This window comes from Malaclemys terrapin, chromosome 4 (assembly GCF_027887155.1).
Source record: "Malaclemys terrapin pileata isolate rMalTer1 chromosome 4, rMalTer1.hap1, whole genome shotgun sequence".
Taxonomy (NCBI): domain Eukaryota; kingdom Metazoa; phylum Chordata; order Testudines; family Emydidae; genus Malaclemys; species Malaclemys terrapin.
In genome coordinates this window covers 21,286,726-21,312,198 of record NC_071508.1, presented here as the reverse complement: position 1 = coordinate 21,312,198, position 25,473 = coordinate 21,286,726, and the positions used below count along the sequence as shown (strand labels likewise).

Genomic DNA, 25,473 nt, shown 5'->3' with positions numbered 1-25,473 from the left:
AAGCAGCAGACTACACACTGATTACATATACAGGCTTGACAGTGATGGAGTCCAGGGTACCTTCCCCGACAGCTCAGAAAAACCAGTGCTATATACACATGCGCACATGACGTTCCCCCAAGCCCGGACAAATACCCGTGGAAATGCCTTTAAAACAACTGAACACGCGTGTGGAAGAGGAACACCGGCAGCTGGAACTATTTACAGACAGCTGGGAAGCGGTCGGCCACTCCACACAGCGGTGAGACATTAACAGAGCATTCTAAGAAGGGAGTGCAGTCGGTGGGGGGGGGACCCCAACTGGAAACCAGATCAGCAGCTATGGAAGCCAGGCACGGGCCCTGAACCCACATGATTCATAAATAAATAAATAAGTTATCCTACAGGTTAGGACATTTTCCTTAAAAAACAAACAAACAAAAAATAACCCAAACCCCTGAAAATAAGTTAAAAACAAAAAAGTGAAAACGTTACCATTATAAACTACAATCCTCTGTACACCAAGCTTCGCTCCTGTATAATTCTGTACACATTTACAGCTCTATTGGGTTGCATTGTTTGTGCATCTGTGAGGACGCTCTGGCTTCTGAGGCTCAAAGCAAAGAGCTGAGGAAGGAAAGTTCCCACTAACAGCATACCTCGGAAACAACTAGCCAGGGTGCATTGGTTTCACCCGTGGCTGCTTCTGACCTGTTCCTTAAAAAGGGGACTATAAAATAAACCCAGGTAAATCTTGGAGAAGCAGAGGTGTAGGAAGATTCAAGTATTTCCCCCAGCACAGCCCAGATCGCAACTGAAGGCACTCAGAACACGGTGACACAGTGAATAAGACAGCTATTCAAATCAGTACCTTCCCTCCCCCTCCACAGCCAGTTTCCCCAAGCAAACCATTCTTGCTAATTCTCTGGTCCTCGCTCAGTTCATATTCCAGGACTCAGCAGGTCAGGGACACTCATGGATGTGCCCATAAGCAGGGCCGGCTCTAGGCACCAGCAAAACAAGCTGGTGCTTGGGGCGGCACATTTTTAGGGGCGGCATAGCCGGCGCCAGAATGCCGCCCCTAAAAATGTGCCCAGGCCGCCCTAGCTCACCTCCTCTGCTGCTGCCACGGCGCACGAAACAGCTGATTCGCGCACCGCTACTCGCCCTCCCTCCCAGGCTCTCAAGCCTGGGAGGGAGGGGGAGCAGCGGCGCGCAAATCAGCTGTTTCGTGTGCCGCGGTGGCTCGGGGTCTCCCCCTCCCTCCCAGGCTCTCAAACCTGGGAGGGAGTGGGAGATCCCAAGTGGCCGTGGTGCGGGGCGCCGCTTCTTCCCCTCCCTCCCTCCCTCCTAGGCTTGAGAGCCTGGGGAGAGGAGGCAGGGCTGGGGATTTGGGGAAGGGGCGGAGTTGAGGCAGGGCCGGGGGTGGGGTAATTAAAGAACCCAGCCGGGGAGGGCGGCCAAAATTGTTTTTGCTTTGGGCGGCAAAAATCCTAGAGCCGGCCCTGCCCAGAAGACATCAAAAAAGTCTACTGGCAAGACATCAAGTAAGGCAGGACCTAATGAGTTCAAGACCAGTCCACCTGGGATGGATGGTAACCTCCAGCCTCTCAGAAGATTCTCCAGTTAGCTGAGCTCTGGAATGAGAGATGAATGTTCCCATGTCACAGGCAGACAGTCACTGGTGAGAGTTTTCTCTTTTACACCCAACGGATGAGAGGAGCTGCTATTTGCCAGACTCCTGAATTAGACTGTGCAGGTGGATCTCTGCTGTTTTCTGTGGCAAGAGGACATCTTGCATCCAAGAATGATTTAGAAGATCTTCAAAGGATGGTCTGTCGGAGGGCCTCAAGGCCAGACACCATTTAATGAGGTGCTGGCACTCTGGGGAGAGAAAACAAGCAATTAATGAGACTGCACTGCTGAGTAATGTCTGTGAAGCCTACAAGCCTCCCTATTTTAGCATCTGCAAGTCTGCTTTGGGATCTGCCTTTCTTGCTTCACAGAACAGATTACCATGGCTGTGGCTAGGTGTGGTTTCCGAGTTACTCCCCTCACCCTAGTACGTGGGTGAACCAGCTCCCATCTTTGGAAGGAGACTCCGAAAATACACAAGGGAGCAAATTTGCAATGCAAGTCCATGAGGAGCCCATCCTCCCCTGCTACTCACACCCAGGCTAATAGCAAAAATCAACTTTCCCTTCCCAGTGAGATGATTAAACCTGAGAGCTACTCGGTTGGTTCAATATATTTTGTCATTTCCACTTTCTGTAAGACTGCTTCAGCAGCCAGCTGCAGTAGCCACATTAAAGACCCCAGCAAGTGGCAGGAGAGTGAAGTGCTGAAGTGAACTACCACAGTGAGCTCTGAAGCAGCTGTCTAAGGCAGAGAAGACAGCGGGGTCCCCAGCACTTTGCTGGGATTCAATAGCATTAAACATCTCATTGAGTTTAAGACAAGAAGGGACCACTGGATCACAGAATCATGCCTTGCACGTCTCACTGGTTGCATGAAATGATGGTAATGCACTTCTATGGCATCATATTATCGCTTTGTCAGTGTGGCATTCAGGCTAAGCAGTTGTTTGCCCAACTCTAACACAACAAAGTAGAGTGGCTCACCTGGAGAGACCCTCTGTCGGAAGTAGACCTGGCCCCTAACAATCTCCTCATCATGTTCAAAGGGGATATCCCCGCAGACCATGTCATACAGCAGGACCCCCAGAGACCAGACTGCTGCTGACCTGCCGTGATACCGGTGATAGCGGATCCATTCCGGGGGGCTGTACACTCTGGTCTCTGTAGAGAAGATTAGAGGATCCTGGTTAGCAGAAATATTTCATATTTTCTTCTAAGCAGAGGAAATCAGAGCAACCAGTTATTCATTATTTTTTTCAGGTGTTATCAAGGTGCTTTTTAAGAGACCGAGTTAGGAACTTCAGCCCAAAATTTAGGTTGCAATATCTTAATATTGTTTAAACTTTCAGCCCAGTTTGATTGGGATTTAATCCCCCAGTGGTTTTACCAATTGCAGTGTTGCGCTAGGGCATAGACTACAAGTGAAACAGAACCAAATGGAGTGCAAATAAACATGGTTTGCAGCTGCAATACAAGCCACAATAAGTAACAGGTTTCTTAAGGCCACTGTTATCCTGACTTTATCGCTGTCAATATTAGGGTTACCATATTTCAGCAAGAAAAAAAGAGGACGGGAGGAGCCCCGCCCTAGCCCCGCCCCTGCCCCTCCCACTTCCCGCCCCCCCAAAACCCCCAACCCTCCCCCCATTCCTTGTCCCCTGACTGCCCCCTCCTGGGACCCCTGCCCCTAACTGCCCCCCAGGACTCCACTCCCTATCTAAGCCTCCCTGCCTCTTGTCCCCTGACTGCCCCAACCCTTATCCACACCCCCACCCCCAGACAGACCCCTGGGACTCCCACGCCCCATCCAACCACTCCCCACCCCCTGACAGCCCCCTCCCCAGAACTCCCAACCCATCTAAACCCCTCTGCTCCCTGTCCCCTGACTGCTCCGATCCATCTCCCCACCCCTGCCACCTGACAGCCCCCCCCAGAACTCCCAAACACTCCCCCCCTGCTCCTTGTCCCCTGACTGCCCCCTCCTGGGACCCCTGCTCCTAACTGCCCTCCAGAACCCCACCCCCTACCTAAGACTCCCTGTTCCTTGTCCCCTAACTGCCCCCTCCTAAGACCCCCCCCAACTGCCCCCCAGGACCCTACCCCCTACCTGCACCCTGAGTGCCCAAAACCTTCTCCACCCCCCCAAAAAGCCCCCCCCGTTTCTTGACTGCCACCTCCAGAACCTTCCTGCCCCCTGACCTCCTTACCCTGCTGCTCAGAACAGAGTGTTGAGCTCTGTGCAGCCGAGCCCCACAGGTGGCTGAGCTCCCCAGCACAACAAAACCCGGTCCCTGGCCCTGCACAACAAAACCCGGTCTGGCCCTGCACAGTGCTGCCGGACTGGGCTGCAAGGGAGCTGCCGGCTCAGAATGCAGGGCGGATCCGGCTCCTCTACAGCTGCTCCTAAGTCCAGCCCGGGACTTCCCTGCAGCCCTCCCAGCTGCTCGCTCTGCTAATCCCGGACATTGTGAGTGCTTTACAAATTCCCCCCGGACGCTATTTTTAGCACAAAAAGGAGGACATGTCCGGGTAAATCCGGACGAATGGTAACCCTAGCAATATAACCATTTCTCACTGAGGTAAAGAGAGAGGCAGCTTGCAGATGCTTCAGTCCATGGTGACCCAGTGCAGACGGAGCATTTGGGGAGGGGCTGAGGCCTTGTCTATTGCACTACAAGGAACCCTGACAACCTTTAGTCCTTTCTACATAAAAGGGTTTCCTTGCTTAACCCAAAGAAGGACAGATACCTTGAAGAGTTTATTCCTTTTTTGGCACTGACGACTGTTGAGTCAGCCAGGTATAAAGCCAGCCTACTCCAAAACTGTGGACAAAGGTTTGTTGTGCAACATCAAGGGAGTTAGTACAATTGGGCGTGTGATAATTATGCTTGGAACTCAGATTCCACCCTGCTTCTGGCCTCCGCAGATGCTTACGCCCTTTGCCTTTGTTGTATTTGATCTCTTCCCTTCTGGCAGGAAGAGGAGACTGAGGTCAGAGCTCAGTCTGGTTCCTAGCCACGTGACTATTGTTTACAAACTTTGGGTTGTAAAAAATAACCTGATGTGCCACCAGGGGGCACCAGTAGCTTGGGAAGTTCCGCAGAAGAGAAGGTGCAAACCTGTCCCTTGTCATCAACTGTTAAATTAAAAACAAAAAATGCAGCCCGGCAGAAGCAAAACAAACCCTCAACAACAAACTGTGATTTTTTTTTTTTGAAACTCAACGGCCCTACCCTGAATATGCCTTCCCGGTCAGAAAGAATGTCTGCCGCCAGCAGCACAAGGCAGCTCTGGTTATTTGTCCCCCACACAGATCCCTGCACCCCTGCTCCAAGGTCAAACACTCCTCCCTGGGTCTGCAGCTCCCCCCTCCCCAAAGATTTGACTCAGGTGCCTTTGGGCAGCAGAGGAAAGGGAGCCAGCTGTAAGCAGATCTCCTGCAGATCCTATTTCACAACATTCATCCCGTGACAAAACACAACTTTCCAATGAAATGAATAATTTAGCGAGATGGCGGAGACAGCAGCTTCTCCTCTTGATCCACTCCCCACACTGGATGTCCATCCAGCCTCACAGAAAGAAACTGTACAAGAGCCCTCTTCTTTATCCTTGGGGCGGCGGGGGCAAAACATCCCCTCCCCCTGCATTCTAGCTGCTAGATTAGGTTAGGATCCAGCATCTAAGCAGCCATGGCTTCAGACAGGTTTAACTCAATCTTTCCCCATCTATGAGGTGAGGCAGATCCTGTTTGCACCACCCCAGGAGGATGGAATACCAGCCAGATCCCTCCTGAAATGCTACAAATACGATGGACCTAGAGAAAACCAAACCATTGGAACCAGAGTCCAACTCTCTCCTCTCATTGCTAACAGGGACTCCAAAGATTGATGCTGGTGAGTTCACACCCAATTTCTGCCCTGTGCCTCCCCCGCCCCCTGCGTGACATGGGCAGCTACCACCAGTGCCTGCGGTTAACACCCAACAAAAGGGCAAACACATTTGTGAAATGCTTTTTGGATACAAGGCAGGGAGGAAAACCCCAACGGTATCAAAGCTGCAGATCATACAACAGTATATTTAGCAAATGACAATGGCAGGGGGAGGAGGGAACAAAACATTCCCTGGCTGGGAAGTTACTGAACGCTTACAGGCAGGAACAACCCATTTCAGAGAGGAATTTCCCTGGCTTCCCTCCCTACGCAGATAAAATAGAAGGGGATGGAAATAGACACTCACCATCAAAATCAGTGTACACTGTGTCCTTGAGTAATGCCCCAGACCCAAAATCTATCAGTTCCCTGCTGTTCAGATCAATCAGGATGTTCTCGTCCTTGATATCCCAGTGCAATACCCCACAGCTATGACAGTGCCGAACCGCCTCCAGGACCTGGCGGAAAAAGCTGCAGGCCAGCTCCTCAGGGAGAGCACCCCACTCCGTGATGATGTCAAACAGGTCCTGCACAGGATCCGGTCACTCCAAAACCAAGACAAAGCTGTCCGGTCTCTCAAACCAGTCCAAGAGCCGAATGACCCCACGGAAGCCTGAGCCCACTTTCTTCAGGAGCAGGATTTCCATGGGCACTCTGCTCCCGCCAGGCTGCACAGAGAGAGAAAGGAGATCTCCATCAGAGGCAGGCAAATCGACCCACAAAGTCAAGAGCTACCTACGACACCGGCTGCAACCTTAACTACAGAGCCATGACCATGCAATGCAGAGCCACAGCAGATATTCCTGCCCTAGACACTTACCAGCTCTCCCCAGTCAGAAATCCAGTCCCGGGCTACGTGCTTGATGGCTACCTAGAACACAAACAGAACCAGACAGACAATCAGAATCAGGTCAGGCAACCCCAGAAAGAGGGGAGGCAAACAAGGGACCAATGGAAGGGATGCAAGATGGTGGTTATGCCAGGGCAAAGCAAAGGAGATGTAACTGGGTAAGGGACGCAAAGGTGGAGATCAATAGAGCAGCGTGCATGGGGAGCGGGCTGCAGGGGTGGGGGTGGGGGTCACTGTCCAGGCTCTACTCACCGGGGCGCCGTCCGACAGGCGGGTGCCTGAGTAGACAGCCACCACTGCCCAGCAGTGGGCCCACCTGGTATAGCTTCTCCAGGGGCTCCTTGTCCTTCCCTGCAGGCAGAGAGGCACAGACACCGGGATCAGAACCAGCTGTGTCCTCAAAAGACCCGGCCAACCCTCCAAACCACAGCAACTCCACATCCCTCCTCAGAACGACCTCCCTCCCCGAACTGAACCAGCCTCACATCCCTCCCCAGACCAAACTGGATCAGACCCCCCAGCCCTCCTCAGACCGAACCCCCCAAACCGGACCAGACCCACATCCCTCCCCCGAACCGGACTCCTCTCTGAACCTACCCCTCTCGAACCAAACCCAATGCCCAGCAGGACGGGGCTCCTCCTGAACCGAACCCGGACCGCTCTGGGGCACCCCACTCCGGAGCCACCCCCTGCTGTCGATCCGAACCCAACCGGGCCTCACCTGGCTGTAGCTTGGCCGGGTGCAGCTCCCCGCCGGACCCAGAGCACAGGTGGGCCAGCGAGCTGATCTTGGAGAGCAGCATCCCCGCCCCATCCCCTTGCTCCAAGGCCGGGGCCGGGACCGGAACCGGCACTGCCCGAACCGAGCTGGGCGCCAGTGGCTCGGCTCTCAGCCCCGCCGGGTCGGAACCAAGGGGGTGGGGTCTGGGCTAGTGCGGGAGGGGCAGAGGCCGGGGGGAAGGGAGGGGACGCGAATGGGAGCAAGAGGGGGGAGGGGGAGGGGGAAGGGGAGACTATGGCGCGGGGCGGGGGGATGGGGCCGAGACTGAGGGGGATGAAAGGGGGGGGAAGAGGGAGTCGAGAGGATTCCTTCAATACTCTCAAAAGTGCTGTGAAGACCTGAGAAGGAAGGTGTTCTAGGTGGGCAAAATACTATTATTTGTGTAAAAATTCAAGAAGAGAATGGGTCTGAGTCTAGATTTCCCTGCATCATGCGTGGTCACTTACACCAGGGCTAAGTGAGCAGAAAGTCAGTATAAACTGCTGGCAGGCTGCTTTGCTTGCATCGTTTGCCCACTGTGCGTGAGTCTGAATGATTTACACAAGGTGTAAGGTGAAGGAGAACGGCCCCCAGTCTTTCTCGTTAACATTCAAGTGAGGTGAGGAAGTGTCTTTTTTAAAGTTAGACAGAGATTCCTAGGACCAGATTTTCTAGGGCTCAGCAGACACGACTGGGTCAGATTTTCAGAAGAGCCAAGTACTGAGCACATGAAAATCTGGCTCTTACTTTCGGTGCCTAAACGGGACATGCTAACACCAGAGGGCAGTACAATTCTACAGCTGATAAGAAGCCAGGCCACCTACACCACCCTGCGTTATACACCTTACAGAGCCTCTCTTTTCTCCTGAACCAGCCACCCCCTAGGTGCCAGCAGGAGCCTCCCAGCTGGAAGTGGGCCAAAGACAAAGGCCAACTTTCGATTCTGAACAAGACTGAAAGTGAAGGGACAAGACTCAGTTCTCCCTCCTGTGCCCAGCCAAGCAGGGGAAGGAACTTAAAGCCAAGTGAAAGTTGAAAGTTAATTTTGTAGCTCCCAGCTGCAGCGAGATCAGCCCCTCCAAGGCAGGGGCAAAGTGGGGGGCACGTGTGCTGTCTCTTGAGTCCTATTAGAACAGAAAGGTTCAGAGTTTCATACTTCCATAGCCTTTAAAGTCAGAGGGGACCATTAGATTACTCAGTCCAGTGGTTCTCAAACTTTTGGACCGGTGACCCCTTTCAGATAGCAAGTCTCTGAATGTGACCCCCCTTATAAATTAAAAACACATTTTATATATATTTAACACCATTCTAAATGCTGGAGGCGAAGCAGGGTTTGGGATGGAGGCTGACAGCTCGCGACCCCCCATGTAATAACCTCGCGACCTCCTGAGGGGTCCCGACCCCCAGTTGAGAACTCCTGACCTAGTCTGACCTCCTCTATATCATGAGTTCACAACTTTTTTCTTTCTGAGGCCCCCACAACATGCTATAAAAACTCCTTGGCCCACCTGTGCCACAGAGGTACAAAAATAAAAAAACAGATTTTTTTTTTCTTTTTTTTTTTTTACTTACTTGGTGTGAAACGCGTTGCTGGTGCTGACCCACAGGCTGGGTGGCCCGCTGAGGTGAGTAAAAGGGCGGAGGTAGCGCTCCCTCCCCCGAGTCCCGCCGCCTGGGGCAGATCCCCTTGAAACCTGCTCACAGCTACCCAGGGGGCTGCAGATCCCTAGTTGGGAATCACTGCCCAGAGAATTGCAGTTACTCTTGTACTGAGTCCAATAACTTGTGTTTGGCTAAAGCATGTCTTCCAGAAGGCACCCAGGCCTGATTGGACAACATCAAGAGATGGAAAATCCACCCCGTCCCTTGGCCGTTGGTGCCAATTGTTACCAGATGTGCCCATGACTTTGGGGTATGCTCATTTATTCGGGTTACTCCTCTGGGGAAGGGGGTTCTGTAATCCTGTCAATGTACTGCTTGTGTCACTTGTGTTTACATATGGAGCTCTACTTCTCCCTTCTGCAAGTCCCCTCCCAATGGAGCTATCTGGCAGGACCTAGGGTCCCTAGGGCTGGGTTACTTCCACTAGGGTTACCATACGTCCGGATTTTCCCGGACATGTCCGGCTTTTGGGGGTTCAAATCCCCGTCCGGGGGGAAATCCCCCAAAGCCGGGCATGTCCGGAAAATCGGGAGGGAGGGAGGGCTCGGCCGGGGCCTCTTTGGCCGGGGCCGGTGCGGGGCCGGGGTCGCGGGGCCGGGGGCATGGTGCTGGGCCGGGCGCGGTGCCGGTCTGGGGTAGCGGGGGGGGGGTGGGCCGGTCCGGGGTAGCGGGGGGGGGGGTGCGCCGGGCCGCGGGCCGGTCCGGGGTAGCGGGGGGGGAGGTGCGCCGGGCCGCGGGCCGGTCTGGGGTAGCAGGGGGGGGTGCGCCGGGCCGCGGAGCCGCGGGCCGGTCCGGGGTAGCGGGGGGGGGGGGGGTGCGCCAGGCCGCGGGCCGGTCCGGGGTAGCGGGGGGGGTGCGCTGGGCCGCGGGGTCGCAAAGCTGGGAGCCGGTCCGGGATAGCTGGGGAGTGCGCTGGGCCGCCGGGGGCCGGCAGTGCTGGGCGGGCCGGGGGTGGTCGGCCGGGGCCGGCACCCCAGGGCCCGAGCCGACCCAGGCTGGAGCCGCCGGGGGGCCAGCCTGGGCCGCGCCTCCTCCCCCCACACTCCCCCTTACCTGCTTCAGGCTTCCCGCGAATTAAATGTTCGCGGGAAGCAGGGGAGGGGGCGGAGACTTTGGGGAGGGGGCGGAGTTGGGGTGGGGCGTGGACGGGGCTGGGGGCGGGGGCGGGCCCCCGTGGAGTGTCCTCCATTTGGAGGCACAAAATATGGTAACCCTACTTCCACCCCAGAACTGGATGAACACCCACACACCCACACTTACATTAACAGAGCAAGTCTGAGTGGACCGGGTCAATCAGCACTGTCAAGCTGACCCCTTATATGTCTCTGGACTCACTGGGCTGGAGGAAGCAGCACTTTCAAGCTCTCTCTCCTTATATGCCCCTGGGCTCCATGGGCTGGGTCAAGCAGCACTTTCAAGCTGTTACCCTTATGCGGCCCAAATTCAGTACGTCCCTATCCCCACTCCCCCAACACAATTGTACTGGCAGTAACCTACTCGATGAGCAAACCCTACAGTATTTTGGGTGCTGCAGGGATCTTTAGAGTAGGTAAAAGAAGCGTTGCTGTAGAGTGAATGGGGGAAGCTAAAAACACAAACGAGTAAAGTTCAGCAAGAGAGAGAGAAGCAACCACCTTAACCATAGAAGTTATTTATTGAATAATAGTGATAACTACACAAGGAGAGCTAAACCAACATAACATACAGGATTAAAGGCTAATACCTAAGGTAGACAGGAAAACAGAGAGAGAGAGAGAGAGAAAGAAGGGGGTCTCACCGCTCCCTGAAGCTTGAACTGGTCGGGGTTCCCAGATGATGGTGGTAGCTGAGGGTCCTGAGGGCAAGAGGCAGGCAGAGTCCCCAGTACCATCAGTGAGGAGATGGAGTTCCAGTGGAACTGATGCATAGTTTGGATCTAAGCATCAGAACCCTGACTAGAGGGTGAGTAGTGATTTTTCTAGAGAAAATACAATGGTTTAAGGGAGAACACTAGATTTGTTTATAGGTAAGCTGATGACTCAAGGGGTTTCTTTAGACTAGACAATAGGAGCTGATCACTCTTCGCTATGGGTGGTGTTTTCTTCCAGGGAGTTCACAATACAACATTCTTAACAGTCACCAGGTTTGGAATTTCTTCCCCTTTGTTCCCAGACAAACGTTTGGAGATTGGGGTAGCTCCCTCCATGGGCAAGTCATTACCCCCAACAGACACAGTCCTAAGAACACTTCCTTCCTGGGTTTTAGCTGGGTCCAGAACCACATCTGGCACAACTGACAAATCCTCAGTCAGCATAAACTCAGAGGTACTTTCTGCCTGCTCCACAGACAGAACACTAAAGCCATTTTCTTCCCCAGCAGTTAAACTGCTTTTCTGACTAGACAAACAGTTTGAACTTCCCTCCCCATTGTCACAGACCACATGGCTTTTTACAGACAAACACTGGGAGATTGGGGTGGCTTTCTTAACAGGCAAATTGCCACTCCCAAGAGACAAACCATGGGAGACAGTTTCTCCCTCATACCCGTTGAGCTGAACCTGCTTAGTGGTGGGTCTCCCTTCGGAGATCCTATTCGCTAGCAATTTGGCTAACATCCCTGGGTTCCCCACTGTAGCCCTCACAGTGGGTCTCCTCAATACGTCGCACTGTCTTTCATGAGTCAGGCTGGATACTGCACCCTGGTTCCCCAAGAACACAGAAGTGTCTGGTATCACAATGGTTAATCACCCGCATTGTAAAAAATGCGTGCCTTATTTCTAACGTCCCTCGTTCCTAATGGGACAGGTCCTGATTCCTGACGGGGCTCACAGGCACTAGCAGCAATCATCATCGTGATGTCTTACATAGAGGTCAGCCTGAGTCACTGCCCCCCGCCTCCAAAACCCCAACATCTGGCAGTCGGCATCTCACTTTCATAAATGGCCCCTCTCTTTATAATGGGCTGGAAAAGACTTAAGATCAAAACTAGGGTTACCATTCGTCCGGATTTACCCGGACATGTCCTCCTTTTTGTGTTAAAAATAGCGTCCGGGGGGGAATTTGTAAATCACTCAAAATGTCTGGGATTTCCCCCCAGGCAGAGCGAGGCGCGGCTGGGAGGGCTGCAGGAAAGTCAGCCTCTCGCATGGGGCTCTGGCAGCCAGAGCCCTTCCTCCGCAGCTTGCCGGGCTGGACTCCGGAGCAGCTGTAGAGCTCCACCTCCCCGCCCCCCGCCCATTCTGAGCCGGCCGGCCTGCCGGGCCGTTTGCATCGGGCCTCGGCAGCTCCTCCTCCCCGGCAGCCCAGCGCCCCGCTCCGGCAGCACTGTGCAGGGGCAGGGACCGGGTTGTGTGTTGCGCTGGGGAGCGCAGCCACGTGTCCGGCTCCGCACAGAGCCCAACACCCTGTTCTGAGCGGCGGGGTAAGGGGGCCAGGGGGCAGGAGAAGGGGCAGGGAGGTTCTGGAGGGGACAGTCAAGAGACGGGGGAGGGGTCGGGAATTCGGGGGGGGGGCTTTTTGGGGGGGTGGAGAAGGTTTTGGGCACTCAGGGTGCAGGTAGGGGGTAGGGTCCTGGGGGGCAGTTGGGGGGGGTCTTAGGAGGGGGCAGTTAGGGGACAAGGAACAGGGAGGCTTAGGTAGGGGGTGGGGTTCTGGAGGGCAGTTAGGAGCAGGGGTTCCAGGAGGGGGCAGTCAGGGGACAAGGAGCGGAGGGGTGGGGGCTTGGGAGTTCTGGGGGGGAGCTGTCAGGGTGCAGGGGTGGGGAGAGGGATCGGAGCAGAGGGGTTTAGATGGGTCGGGAGTTCTGGGGCGCGGCTGTCAGGGGGTGGAGAGTGGTTGGATGGGGCGTGGGAGTTCCAGGGGTCTGTCTGGGGGTGGGGGTGTGGATAAGGGTTGGGGCAGTCAGGGGACAAGAGGCAGGGAGGCTTAGGTAGGGGGTGGAGTCCTAGGGGGCAGTTAGGGGCAGGGGTCCCAGGAGGGGGCAGTCAGGGGACAAGGAACGGGGGGAGGGTTGGGGGTTCTGAGGGGGGCGGGAAGTGGGAGGGGCAGGGGCGGGGCTAGGGCGGGGCTCCTCCCGTCCTCTTTTTTGCTTGCTGAAATATGGTAACCCAAACGCATCCCCCCCTCCAAAGATTAGGTTGATCAAAATCTGCAACCAGCTTTTGCAGCTGGAGCTCAGCTTTCTCTTCCATCTGGTTAGCAAACTCCCAATGCACCGTAACACAAATCATGTCACCGAGAGACAACACAGCTTTGCTCCGGTAGCAGAGGCGCTCATAGCCCTTGGCAAACCACGAATGCACTAAACCTCACAACTTCACAATCAGCAGGAGGTCAGATCAATATCACTAGTCCTGGTTTGCAGAGGGGGAAACTCTGGCACAGCGAGTCCAAAGGTCAATGTTTTCTAAAGCGGCGAACGATTTGGGGCACCTCCAGTTATGGGACACCTTGGTGCCTGATTTTCAGAAGCATGAAGTGCCTATAAGTGCAGCAGAAGCCAATGGGGGCTGTGAATGCTCAGCATTTCTGCAAATCAGGCCTACTTACTGTGGCCCGGGGAACTGAGCCACCCTGAATCTGTGGACATGCTTGAAAATCTGGTCTAAGTGCTCAGGGTCTGCCCCAACTCCCACTGAAGTCTGTGGAAAGATTCCTTTCCATGTCAGCGGTCACTGGATTGGGTCCTTCGCAATCCATCTGTTCCATCCAGGCCTCAGGATAAGGAGATAGAGAAAATTCCCTCTCCCTGGGAATTTTACCTCTGGCTTCTTCACAGATTGGCCCCACAGGCTTTGTTCCTTGGGGAAGCTGTTTGGGAATAAGCAACAGAGGGTCCTGTGGCAGAAGTACTGGTAGCATAAGCTTTCGTGGGTAAGAACCTCACTTCTTCAGATGCAAGTGAGGTTCTTACCCACGAAAGCTTATGCTCCCAGTACTTCTGTTAGTCTCAAAGGTGCCACAGGACCCTCTGTTGCTTTTTACAGATTCAGACTAACACGGCTACCCCTCTGATGTTTGGGAATGACTCAGATGAAATCAGCCCTAGTTACAAGACATTCCCCTCCTCCCTGATGGGCTAAGCCAGCATCCCAATTACTGCTCCCCAAAGGAAGGTGGTGCCCAGGTTTTAACCCCCTACTTGCCATCTCGCAGTGGGGGGGAGAGGAAAAGTTTGACTTTAAGGTTTTATTCTGCCCAAATCCTGGTTTTCCCATGAAAGGTGAAACGCACCCCAGGGCAGAGGGCCCACATAGGGCTAGACCAGCAAATGAACGCAGGGACAGATAGTCAAGGACTCAGCACCTGCAACTGGGACATGGTTTTCCAAAAAGCTCATTCAGGCACCCAAGTAAGGGTCAGATTTCAGCAGTGCCCAGTCCCCAGTCCCGAGTGAGCAAACATGTCGGAAAGTCCTGCCCTTAAGGCCTGTTTTGAGGACTTAAGTAGTGCCAAGGCCTCGGGCGAATGGCACTCTAAAATGATAGCTATGGAGTCCCGCTAGCATGTGCCAATGACGCACATAGAGAAAGGCATGAGCCTAGCAGGACAAATATAGGGCAATACACAGACTGAGGGAGGGGATGAACTTGCTGCCTGAGGGGACTGAGTATTCACTCAATAAATAGTCAGCAAGCTGAGGAAAGGCACCAATCAGCAAAGGGAGCCAGGATCCAGCTGTCGGAGGCCAGCTCCCTGTTCCTGTGTGACATGAGTTTGGTGGGACTCAGCCCAACTCCCAGAAGCCAGGTATTCACCTCACACAAGCATCACAATCAGCAGCGACTCAAGCTGCCTGATCAGCAGCCTCAGCGGAGAAGGCAAGGCCCTATTGAGACTAAATCCCCCCATCAGGCCCTCCACAGCTGAGTCTCATTGACAGAGTAGGATGGGAGGAAGCTGGCCACAGGCCGAAGCAGAGCAGGAGGGACGGGAGGAAGCCCCCATTAAAAGAACCAGAAGTCCTAGAGATGACTCCAGCTCTCAGCTCGAAAGCCTCACAGAACCCTGAGGGCGTTCGTCTCCAGCCCAGGTCTGTCACTAGTAAGCACAGAGCAGGGAGGGAATACTACAAAGTTTATGGTAATACTGGTTCTGGGGGTAACCATGGTAGGGAGTGATGGGATGGAATAAAAAGCGTGCGAGCGGTTAGGGAGCTCCCACTGGGGTCAGGTATTTACGGCTGGGGGTGGGGTTTGTAAGGGCCAACGGAGGAGTATTTAGGGGAACTGGTGCTGTTCACCCAGTGTGGCACGGACAGGTATGCTAGGCCCGATTGTGCTTTCAGTGCCACCGGTATTAACCTCCAAGTGAAGAGGAGCTCTGGCCTACATACTATGTAAGGAGAGAAGGCTCCGGCACAGCGCGATGCCAGCGAAGTGAAGAGTTACTCCGGGTTCACGCTGGCCCAGGGTTTGCATTGAGAAGGATTCTGAGACGAAGCTGACGAGACATGGTCCGGGAGCTAAGGGAGCGCAGGTGCGAGTGAGCGCACGTCCGCTCATGATTATTAGTTATTATTGGTACTGTGGGCGGGGGCGCACCCAGGGAGCAGGGCCCCCCTGTGCTAGGCGCTGTACAAACACAGTTCCAAAGACTGTTTACTGCTGAGGGCTCCAGCATAAAATGAGAGAGAGCCAAGACCGTGTAACACTCAGGCTTTATTCACCCCTCTACCCCGACATGTACTGGCCTCTCTCATCAAGCACTTCCTGCCAGTAGAGTTCCCAGATATGAACCTCTCCACACTGTCATGCTCTGATGCCTCCGACTGGGAAGCTGTCTAGCGCAACACTCTCAGATGCACTGGTACTTATGTGCCCATGAACGCCTCAGGAAGCCGTTGACTGGGCTGGAACAAAGCGTTATGAGGCCGTCTTATGTTGGATCAGTGCCGGAGTGGTGTGGGTGCTTCAAGCAGCTCATCTCTCCTGTGATAGTAGGGTTACCACCCGCCCGGGTTTCCCCGGACATGTCCGTCTTTCTTAGCTTTACATGGCCGTCCGGGGGGATTTCTAATAAGGTAGAAATGTCCGGAATTTCCCCCTTCCCCTCATGCAGAGTGCGGCGCGGCTGATTGGACAGCTGTGCCTGATTGAAAGCCGCTCGCAGCCACTGGGGCCTCTAGCAGCCAGAGTCCCTCCCTCTCCCCCGCTCCCTCCCCCCCGCACAGCAGCGCCTTATCTGTTTGTCTGCACATGGAGCCCGCGGCTCCCCCTCGGCCTGGTGCGGGGGCAGGCAGGGGACAGGGAACGGGGGGGTTAGATCGGTCGGGGGTTCTGGGGGGGCTGTCAGGAGAAGGGGTGTAGAGAGCGGTTGGGGCAGGCAGGGGACAGGGAACGGGGGGAGTTAGATCGGTCAGGGGTTCTGGGGGGGCTGTCAGGAGAAGGGGGTGTAGAGAGCGGTTGGGGCAGGCAGTGGACAGGGAACGGGGGGGTTAGATCGGACGGGGGTTCTGGGGGGGCTGTCAGGAGAAGGGGGTGTAGAGAGCGGTTGGGGCAGGCAGGGGACAGGGAACGGGGGGTTAGATCGGTCGGGGGTTCTGGGGGGGCTGTCAGGAGAAGGGGGTGTAGAGAGCGGTTGGGGCAGGCAGGGGACAGGGAACGGGGGGGTTAGATCGGTCGGGGGTTCTGGGGGGGCTGTCAGGAGAAGGGGGTGTAGAGAGCGGTTGGGGCAGGCAGGGGACAGGGAACGGGGGGGTTAGATCGGTCGGGGGTTCTGGGGGGGCTGTCAGGAGAAGGGGGTGTAGAGAGCGGTTGGGGCAGGCAGGGGACAGGGAACGGGGGGGGTTAGATCGGTCGGGGGTTCTGGGGGGCTGTCAGGAGAAGGGGGTGTAGAGAGCGGTTGGGGCAGGCAGGGGACAGGGAACGGGGGGGGTTAGATCGGTCGGGGGTTCTGGGGGGGCTGTCAGGAGAAGGGGGTGTAGAGAGCGGTTGGGGCAGGCAGGGGACAGGGAACGGGGGGGTTAGATCGGTCGGGGGTTCTGGGGGGGCTGTCAGGAGAAGGGGGTGTAGAGAGCGGTTGGGGCAGGCAGGGGACAGGGAACGGGGGGGGTTAGATCGGTCGGGGGTTCTGGGGGGGCTGTCAGGAGAAGGGGTGTAGAGAGCGGTTGGGGCAGGCAGGGGACAGGGAACGGGGGGGGTTAGATCGGTCGGGGGTTCTGGGGGGGCTGTCAGGAGAAGGGTGTGTAGAGAGCGGTTGGGGCAGGCTGGGGACAGGGAACGGGGGGGGTTAGATCGGTCGGGGGTTCTGGGGGGGCTGTCAGGAGAAGGGGTGTAGAGAGCGGTTGGGGCAGGCAGGGGACAGGGAACGGGGGGGGTTAGATCGGTCGGGGGTTCTGGGGGGGCTGTCAGGAGAAGGGGTGTAGAGAGCGGTTGGGGCAGGCAGGGGACAGGGAACGGGGGGGTTAGATCGGTCGGGGGTTCTGGGGGGGCTGTCAGGAGAAGGGGTGTAGAGAGCGGTTGGGGCAGGCAGGGGACAGGGAACGGGGGGGTTAGATCGGTCGGGGGTTCTGGGGGGGCTGTCAGGAGAAGGGGTGTAGAGAGCGGTTGGGGCAGGCAGGGGACAGGGAACGGGGGGGTTAGATCGGTCGGGGGTTCTGGGGGGGCTGTCAGGAGAAGGGGGTGTAGAGAGCGGTTGGGGCAGGCAGGGGACAGGGAACGGGGGGGGTTAGATCGGTCGGGGGTTCTGGGGGGGCTGTCAGGAGAAGGGGGTGTAGAGAGCGGTTGGGGCAGGCAGGGGACAGGGAACGGGGGGGGTTAGATCGGTCGGGGGTTCTGGGGGGGCTGTCAGGAGAAGGGGGTGTAGAGAGCGGTTGGGGCAGGCAGGGGACAGGGAACGGGGGGGTTAGATCGGTCGGGGGTTCTGGGGGGGCTGTCAGGAGAAGGGGTGTAGAGAGCGGTTGGGGCAGGCAGGGGACAGGGAACGGGGGGGGTTAGATCGGTCGGGGGTTCTGGGGGGGCTGTCAGGAGAAGGGGTGTAGAGAGCGGTTGGGGCAGGCAGGGGACAGGGAACGGGGGGGGTTAGATCGGTCGGGGGTTCTGGGGGGGCTGTCAGGAGAAGGGGTGTAGAGAGCGGTTGGGGCAGGCAGGGGACAGGGAACGGGGGGGTTAGATCGGTCGGGGGTTCTGGGGGGGCTGTCAGGAGAAGGGGTGTAGAGAGCGGTTGGGGCAGGCAGGGGACAGGGAACGGGGGGGTTAGATCGGTCGGGGGTTCTGGGGGGGCTGTCAGGAGAAGGGGTGTAGAGAGCGGTTGGGGCAGGCAGGGGACAGGGAACGGGGGGGTTAGATCGGTCGGGGGTTCTGGGGGGGCTGTCAGGAGAAGGGGGTGTAGAGAGCGGTTGGGGCAGGCAGGGGACAGGGAACGGGGGGGTTAGATCGGTCGGGGGTTCTGGGGGGGCTGTCAGGAGAAGGGTGTGTAGAGAGCGGTTGGGGCAGGCAGGGGACAGGGAACGGGGGGGTTAGATCGGACGGGGGTTCTGGGGGGGCTGTCAGGAGAAGGGGGTGTAGAGAGCGGTTGGGGCAGGCAAGGGACAGGGAACGGGGGGGGTTAGATCGGTCGGGGGTTCTGGGGGGGCTGTCAGGAGAAGGGGGTGTAGAGAGCGGTTGGGGCAGGCAGGGGACAGGGAACGGGGGGGTTAGATCGGTCGGGGGTTCTGGGGGGGCTGTCAGGAGAAGGGGGTGTAGAGAGCGGTTGGGGCAGGCAGGGGACAGGGAACGGGGGGGTTAGATCGGTCGGGGGTTCTGGGGGGGCTGTCAGGAGAAGGGGTGTAGAGAGCGGTTGGGGCAGGCAGGGGACGGGGAACGGGGGGGTTAGATCGGTCGGGGGTTCTGGGGGGGCTGTCAGGAGAAGGGGGTGTAGAGAGCGGTTGGGGCAGGCAGGGGACAGGGAACGGGGGGGTTAGATCGGTCGGGGGTTCTGGGGGGGCTGTCAGGAGAAGGGGGTGTAGAGAGCGGTTGGGGCAGGCAGGGGACAGGGAACGGGGGGGTTAGATCGGTCGGGGGTTCTGGGGGGGCTGTCAGGAGAAGGGGGTGTAGAGAGCGGTTGGGGCAGGCAGGGGACAGGGAACGGGGGGGTTAGATCGGTCGGGGGTTCTGGGGGGGCTGTCAGGAGAAGGGGTGTAGAGAGCGGTTGGGGCAGGCAGGGGACGGGGAACGGGGGGGTTAGATCGGTCGGGGGTTCTGGGGGGGCTGTCAGGAGAAGGGGGTGTAGAGAGCGGTTGGGGCAGGCAGGGGACAGGGAACGGGGGGGTTAGATCGGTCGGGGGTTCTGGGGGGGCTGTCAGGAGAAGGGGTGTAGAGAGCGGTTGGGGCAGGCAGTGGACAGGGAACGGGGGGGTTAGATCGGTCGGGGGTTCGGGGGGGCTGTCAGGAGAAGGGGTGTAGAGAGCGGTTGGGGCAGGCAGGGGACAGGGAACGGGGGGGTTAGATCGGTCGGGGGTTCTGGGGGGGCTGTCAGGAGAAGGGGTGTAGAGAGCGGTTGGGGCAGGCAGGGGACGGGGAACGGGGGGGTTAGATCGGTCGGGGGTTCTGGGGGGGCTGTCAGGAGAAGGGGGTGTAGAGAGCGGTTGGGGCAGGCAGGGGACGGGGAACGGGGGGGTTAGATCGGTCGGGGGTTCTGGGTGGGCTGTCAGGAGAAGGGGTGTAGAGAGCGGTTGGGGCAGGCAGGGAACGGGGGGGTTAGATTGTTCGGGGGTCCTGGGGGGACTATCAGGAGAAGGGTGTGTAGAGAGCGGTTGGGGCAGGCAGGGGACAGGGAACGGGGGGGTTAGATTGGTCGAGGGTCCTGTGGGGGCTGTCAGGAGAAGGGGGTGTAGAGAGCGTTTGGGGCAGGCAAGGGACAGGGAACGGGGGGGTTAGATTGGTCGGGAGTTCTGGGTGGGCTGTCAGGAGAAGGGGGTGTAGAGAGCAGTTGGGGCAGGCAGGGGACAGGGAACGGGGGGGTTAGATTGGTCGGGAGTTCTGGGTGGGCTGTCAGGAGAAGGGGGTGTAGAGAGCGGTTGGGGCAGGCAGGGAACAGGGGGGTTAGATTGGTCGGGGGTCCTGTGGGGGCTGTCAGGACAACGGGGTGTAGAGAGCGGTTGGGGCAGGCAAGGGACAGGGAACGGGGGGGTTAGATTGGTCGGGAGTCCTGGCGGGGCTGTCAGGAGAAGGGGGTGTAGAGAGCGGTTGGGGCAGGCAAGGGACAGGGAACGGGGGGTTTAGATTGGTCTGGGGTCCTGGAGGGGCTGTCAGGACAAGGGGGTGTAGAGAGCGGTTGGGGCAGGCAAGGGACAGGGAACGGGGGGGTTAGATTGGTCGGGGGTTCTGGGGGGTGCATAACTTGAGCAGGTGCATAACTTTTGGATTCTTTTAAGGGAGGAAGCCAAACAGAGTCACGCCCCATCCTAAAGTGTAGGATCTAGGGCTGGCAGTAATGCGTCCCTGCCCGATGTGGGGTCGGAAATCTCTTTATTGCCCGAACAGGCCAAGGAAGCACTACTGATTTCTTGGCCATGGAAACAAGTCCTCTCCCAGGCCCTTGTCCTAGGTGCTGGTCTCCAGCATGGGGAAGCAGTCACCTTTTGCTTGCTCTAGGCAGGTGGATAGTTTGGTTTCTGCCAATATCGGGGCCAGGTGCCTTCTGTTTGGCCATAGTTTCTAACTGTTAGATTAGCCCACTGCTACCTTCTGGTTTTTGTTTGTTTGTTTGCATCTTCCTCTGAAGCATCTGGCACTGGCCGCTGTTGGAGAAAGGCTCCTGGACTAGATGGAGCTTGGTTTTGATTGCATCTGGCAATTCCTATGTTCCCTTTGTTTATAGGTTCCTGGTGAGCTGAGGAGTTATTCCTTTAGCAAAGCAGGGTCCCAAGGGGAAGAGCACACGGTCTCTCAGCCATTAGGTCAGTGGCATTGTAGCTAGGCATTACTTCCAGACGGTGCAAAGATATCGCAGCCGATCCATCCACCAGGTCTCCTCCCTTTTCTCTCTCGGAAGGAGGTAAGTTAGCCCTGACCTGCTCACTGAGTCTAACCTTTGAGAGGCTGGAAATGCCTCCTGTTGGTGGACATGAAAGATGGAGATGAAATATAAAGGGCTACTTCCAGATGTCCCCATTCAAACAAACTTCTCTTGACACTGATGGGAGTTTGCTTGACTAAAACTCCAGGCTTTGGCCCTTTGAGTTCAGAGGAATTGCTGGCATTCATAGCCTAGAAATCTGGCCAGAGCACCACAATGGGAGCTGCTGAGCATTAAGCTAACTTGGTCAACCTGGTCCAGATTGCAGGCCCTGTTGGGCTCTTGTGAATCTGGCCCTGAGCTCTTTGGAAAACGTGGTCTGTGGATTTCCAGGAGAGCTGTGGGCGCTCAGCCCCCCTGAGGAGTCAGCCTGCAGGCTTGGCATTGCACCTTTTCTTCTAATTTATTTTATTTTGCAATGTTTTTTTTAAAAACAAAGTTCTGTGTCAGTACAGAGCTGGCTCAAGGGGCCTGCAATCTAGAGCTGAGTGGTTACATTGCAGCAAATAATTGATTCAACATATATTTGGTGATTTTAATGAAATAATAATAATAAAGACCTCACTCTAATCTAGCACTTTTCATCTGTAGTTCTCCAAGTGCTTGACAAAGCACAGTATCATTATCCCCATTTTACAGGTGGGGAAACTGAGGCACTGAGAGGGACGACGTGACTTGCCCAAGATCACCCAGCAGGTCAGTGGTAGAGGTGGGAATAGAACCCAAATCTCCTAAGTGCTCTATCCACCAGGTCGCACTGAGGACGCCAACAGCTGTGAGACTGCTAGACTCTGTGTTATTGAGATTAAAATAATAAGGAGGCTGATCCAAGGGTTTAGGCACCCTAATGTCATTAATTATTCGGTAAACACAATTAAATTTAATCTCACCACCATTAAAATCAGTTCCACGGGAACTCGAGCAATCAACCACCTGTCCCCTTCACTGTTTCTAAAAGGGGACTAGGGTGGCCCCCCCTTTAAAGCTGGCAGGTCTCTCAATTCAGGAGCTCTGGAGCATGGCCTGTCATTGATTAAGGGGGCTGGGAGCCCTTCTCTGCACTCGAGTGTTGGGGGAGGTGGACCGTGGTGAAGAGCACATAGGATCATGGGGGACAGAACCAAGTTTTGGTTTAGCAGGAATCTTGGTGAGATAGGGTTACAGAGTGTGTGTGTGTGAGAGAGAGAGAAAGCGAAAGGGTACAGTGTGTGTGTGTGTGTGTGTGTGTGTGTGTGTGTGAGATGGGGTTACTGTGGGTGTGCACGTGTGTGCGTGAGTGCGAGATGGGGTTAGTGTGTGTGTGCCTGTGTGAGAGAGAGAGAGATGGGGTTACAGTGTGTGCGCATGTGTGTGTGAGTGTGAGATGGGGGTTACAGTGTGTGTATCTGTGTGTGTGTCTGAGAGAGAGATGGGGTTACAGAGTGTGTGTGTGTGCACACTGATCAACTCTCCTCTTTAGACGTTCCACATGATGACCCTCCCCTCCCACCCCCGCCCCACGATGTTTTAACCTGATCCTTTTCTTTTCCAGCACAGGCTTGAGTTCACTGCACTTAATCCCTAACACAAGCCCCGCCAACGTCTCTCCTAGCTTGCCTTTCTGCCTTTCTACTCTGCGACGCTCCTTCGGTTTCCTTGGCCAGCGACGTTGCCTGTGGAGAAAACACGATGACCCGGTGGGGTTCTGTGGCATGACCCTCAAGGCCGGGGCCACTGTAGCTGCTGTCTACATGATCCTAGTGACCAACATCTACCTGATCTTTGAGGTTGGCCACTTGGAACGAGCAATGACGGACATGGCACAAATCAAGCCCTTCAACTTAACCAAAGTGGGGAAGATGCTAACGTATTGCTACTATACAGCCATCACGCTGGCTGTCATGACCTACCCGGTGTGTGTCTTCCTCATCTACTCAGCCCAGAAGCGGCTCTACATGGGCATGTTCGCCTATGTCGCATGGATCATCTTCTATGACCTGGCTAACTGCCTAATCGTGGCCCTGGCTTACCAGGTCTCCAAAGAAGCCTGGTTTTCCCTCAGCCCCCTGGAGTGGTTTGGGCTGGCCATCAGGATCCCCATGGATTGTTTCTGGCTCTCCTTCATTGTCAAATATGCCCTACTGGTTATTGAAAGCAAAGGGCAAGGAGGGCTGAACGCGTCAGAACTGCCCAGGTTTAGGTTGGGCTCCACTGCTAGGAAAGGCGTGTGAGGGGAGGTATTGGAGCAGTACGTTGGGCCCCATTTTCACGTGTTTCCTACTGATGGAGATGAGAGACCATTACCTGTGTAATCTCCTTCCTCTGTTGTGTAATTCAGTGTTTCTCTTGCTGTTGCTGCATTTTCCAGGCTCTAAGTTCAAGTCCTGAATAAATACCCCAAAAGCCAATCATTTATATTTGTGTTTTAGGTTTTTCCCCTGGCTTTTATTATGCATCAGGAAGCCACAGGGCATGGGAGTCAGCAGAACTGGGTCTATCTACAGTTCTGCTACCGAGTCACCAAATGACCTTGAGCGAGTCATGTCATCTCCCCCTACCTCAGTTTTCTCATCCGTAAAATGGAGAGAAAGATCTTGTTGTATAGTATATATGTAAGGCACTGGAAGCTCGAGGGATGAAAAGCCTGACATAAGGCCAGATTTTGAAAGACATTTAGGCATTGCGATGCTCAGTGTTGAAACACCTAACTGATTTAGGAGCCTAGCACTCATTTTCAAAAGGGATTTAGGTGCTTGGGACAGCTGTAAGTTATGATCAGGGTATCGTAAGAACCCTGTAGCAGATGCTGCTGAGAGGATGCATTCAAGTAGACCATGCTGCATATCTTTGGCATCCAGCCTAACTAAATCATTGCATGGTTGCCATGTAAGAGTAAACAAATACCTGCCCTAGACACTTACCAGCTCTCCCCAGTCGGAAATCCGGTCCCGGGCCACGTGCTTGATGGCTACCTAGAACATAAACAGAACCAGACAGACAATCAGAATCAGGTCAGGCAACCCCAGAAAGAGGGGAGGCAAACAAGGGACCAATGGAAGGGATGCAAGATGGTGGTTATGCCAGGGCACAGCAAAGGAGATGTAACTGAGTAAGGGACGCAAAGGTGGAGATCAATAGAGCAGCATGCATGGGGAGCGGGCTGCAGGGGTAAGGGTGGGGGTCACTGTCCAGGCTCTACTCACCGGGGCACCGTCCGACAGGCGGGTGCCCGAGTAGACACAACCAAAGCCACCACTGCCCAACAGTGGGCACACCTGGTACAGCTTCTCCAGGGGCTCCTTGTCCTTCCCTGCAGGCAGAGAGGCACAGACACTGGGATCAGAACCAGCCGTGTCCTCAAAAGACCCGTCCAACCCACCAAACCACAGCAACCCCACATCCCTCCTCAGAACGACCTCCCTCCCCGAACTGAACCAGCCTCACATCCCTCTCAGACCAAACTGGATCAGACCCCCCAGCCCTCCTCAGACCGAACCCCCCAAACCAGACCAGACCCACATCCCTCCCCCGAACCGGACTCCTCTCTGAACCTACCCCTCTCGAACCAAACCCAATGCCCAGCAGGACGGGGCTCCTCCTGAACCGAACCCGGACCGCTCTGGGGCACCCCACTCCGGAGCCACCCCCTGCTGTCGATCCGAACCCAACCGGGCCTCACCTGGCTGTAGCTTGGCCGGGTGCAGCTCCCCGCCGGACCCAGAGCACAGGTGGGCCAGCGAGTTGATCTTGGAGAGCAGCATCCCCGCCCCATCCCCTTGCTCCATGGCCGGGACCGGAACCGGAACCGGCACCGCCCGAACCGAACCGGGCGCCAGTGGCTCGGCTCGCAGCCCCGCCGGGTCGGAACCAAGGGGGTGGGGTCCGGGCTAGTACAGGGGGGTGGAGGCCGGGGGGAAGGGAGGGGACGCGAATGGGAGCAAGAGGGGGAAGGGGTCGGGGGAAGGGGAGAATAAAGGCGCGGGCCAGGGGGATGGGGCAGAGACTGAGGGGGATGAAAAGGGGGGGAAGAGGGAGTCGAGAGGATTCCTTCAATACTCTCAAAAGTGCTGTGAAGACCTGAGAAGGAAGGTGTTCTAGGTGAGCAAAATACTATTATTTGTGTAAAAATTCAAGAAGAGAATGGGTCTGAGTCTAGATTTCCCTGCATCATGCGTGGTCACTTACACCAGGGCTAAGTGAGCAGAAAGTCAGTATAAACTGCTGGCAGGCTGCTTTGCTTGCATCGTTTGCCCACTGTGCGTGAGTCTGAATGATTTACACAAGGTGTAAGGTGAAGGAGAATGGCCTCCAGTCTTTCTCGTTAACATTCAAGTGAGGTGAGGAAGTGTCTTTTTTAAAGTTAGACAGAGATTCCTAGGACCAGATTTTCTAGGGCTCAGCAGACACGACTGGGTCAGATTTTCAGAAGAGCCAAGCACTGAGCACATGAAAATCTGGCTCTTACTTTCGGTGCCTAAACGGGACATGCTAACACCAGAGGGCAGTACAATTCTACAGCTGATAAGAAGCCAGGCCACCTACACCACCCTGCGTTATACACCTTACAGAGCCTCTCTTTTCTCAATGTGTGACTGCCCAGCCATGGGCTGCCCCAGCCCAGACTAGTTCTGGCCTGGCCGGGGCTTTAGAGCCTCTCCTTCCCCACCGGGGTCATGGGAGGGACCTTCCGCTCCCCACAGTC

The 25,473-nt window shown here is 56.0% G+C and overlaps 1 long non-coding RNA gene and 1 pseudogene across 1 annotated transcript; one reads left to right on the top strand and one right to left on the bottom strand.

The window, feature by feature from the left end:
• Positions 1-1,388: 1,388 nt before the first annotated feature.
• On the bottom strand, positions 1,389-24,532 carry LOC128835426 (serine/threonine-protein kinase pim-1-like; annotated as a pseudogene).
• LOC128835427 (uncharacterized) lies at positions 20,411-22,410 on the top strand. Its single transcript, XR_008444652.1, has 3 exons — positions 20,411-20,771; positions 21,432-21,488; positions 22,324-22,410. It is a non-coding gene; the product is annotated as an uncharacterized LOC128835427 (long non-coding RNA).
• Positions 24,533-25,473: the final 941 nt, after the last annotated feature.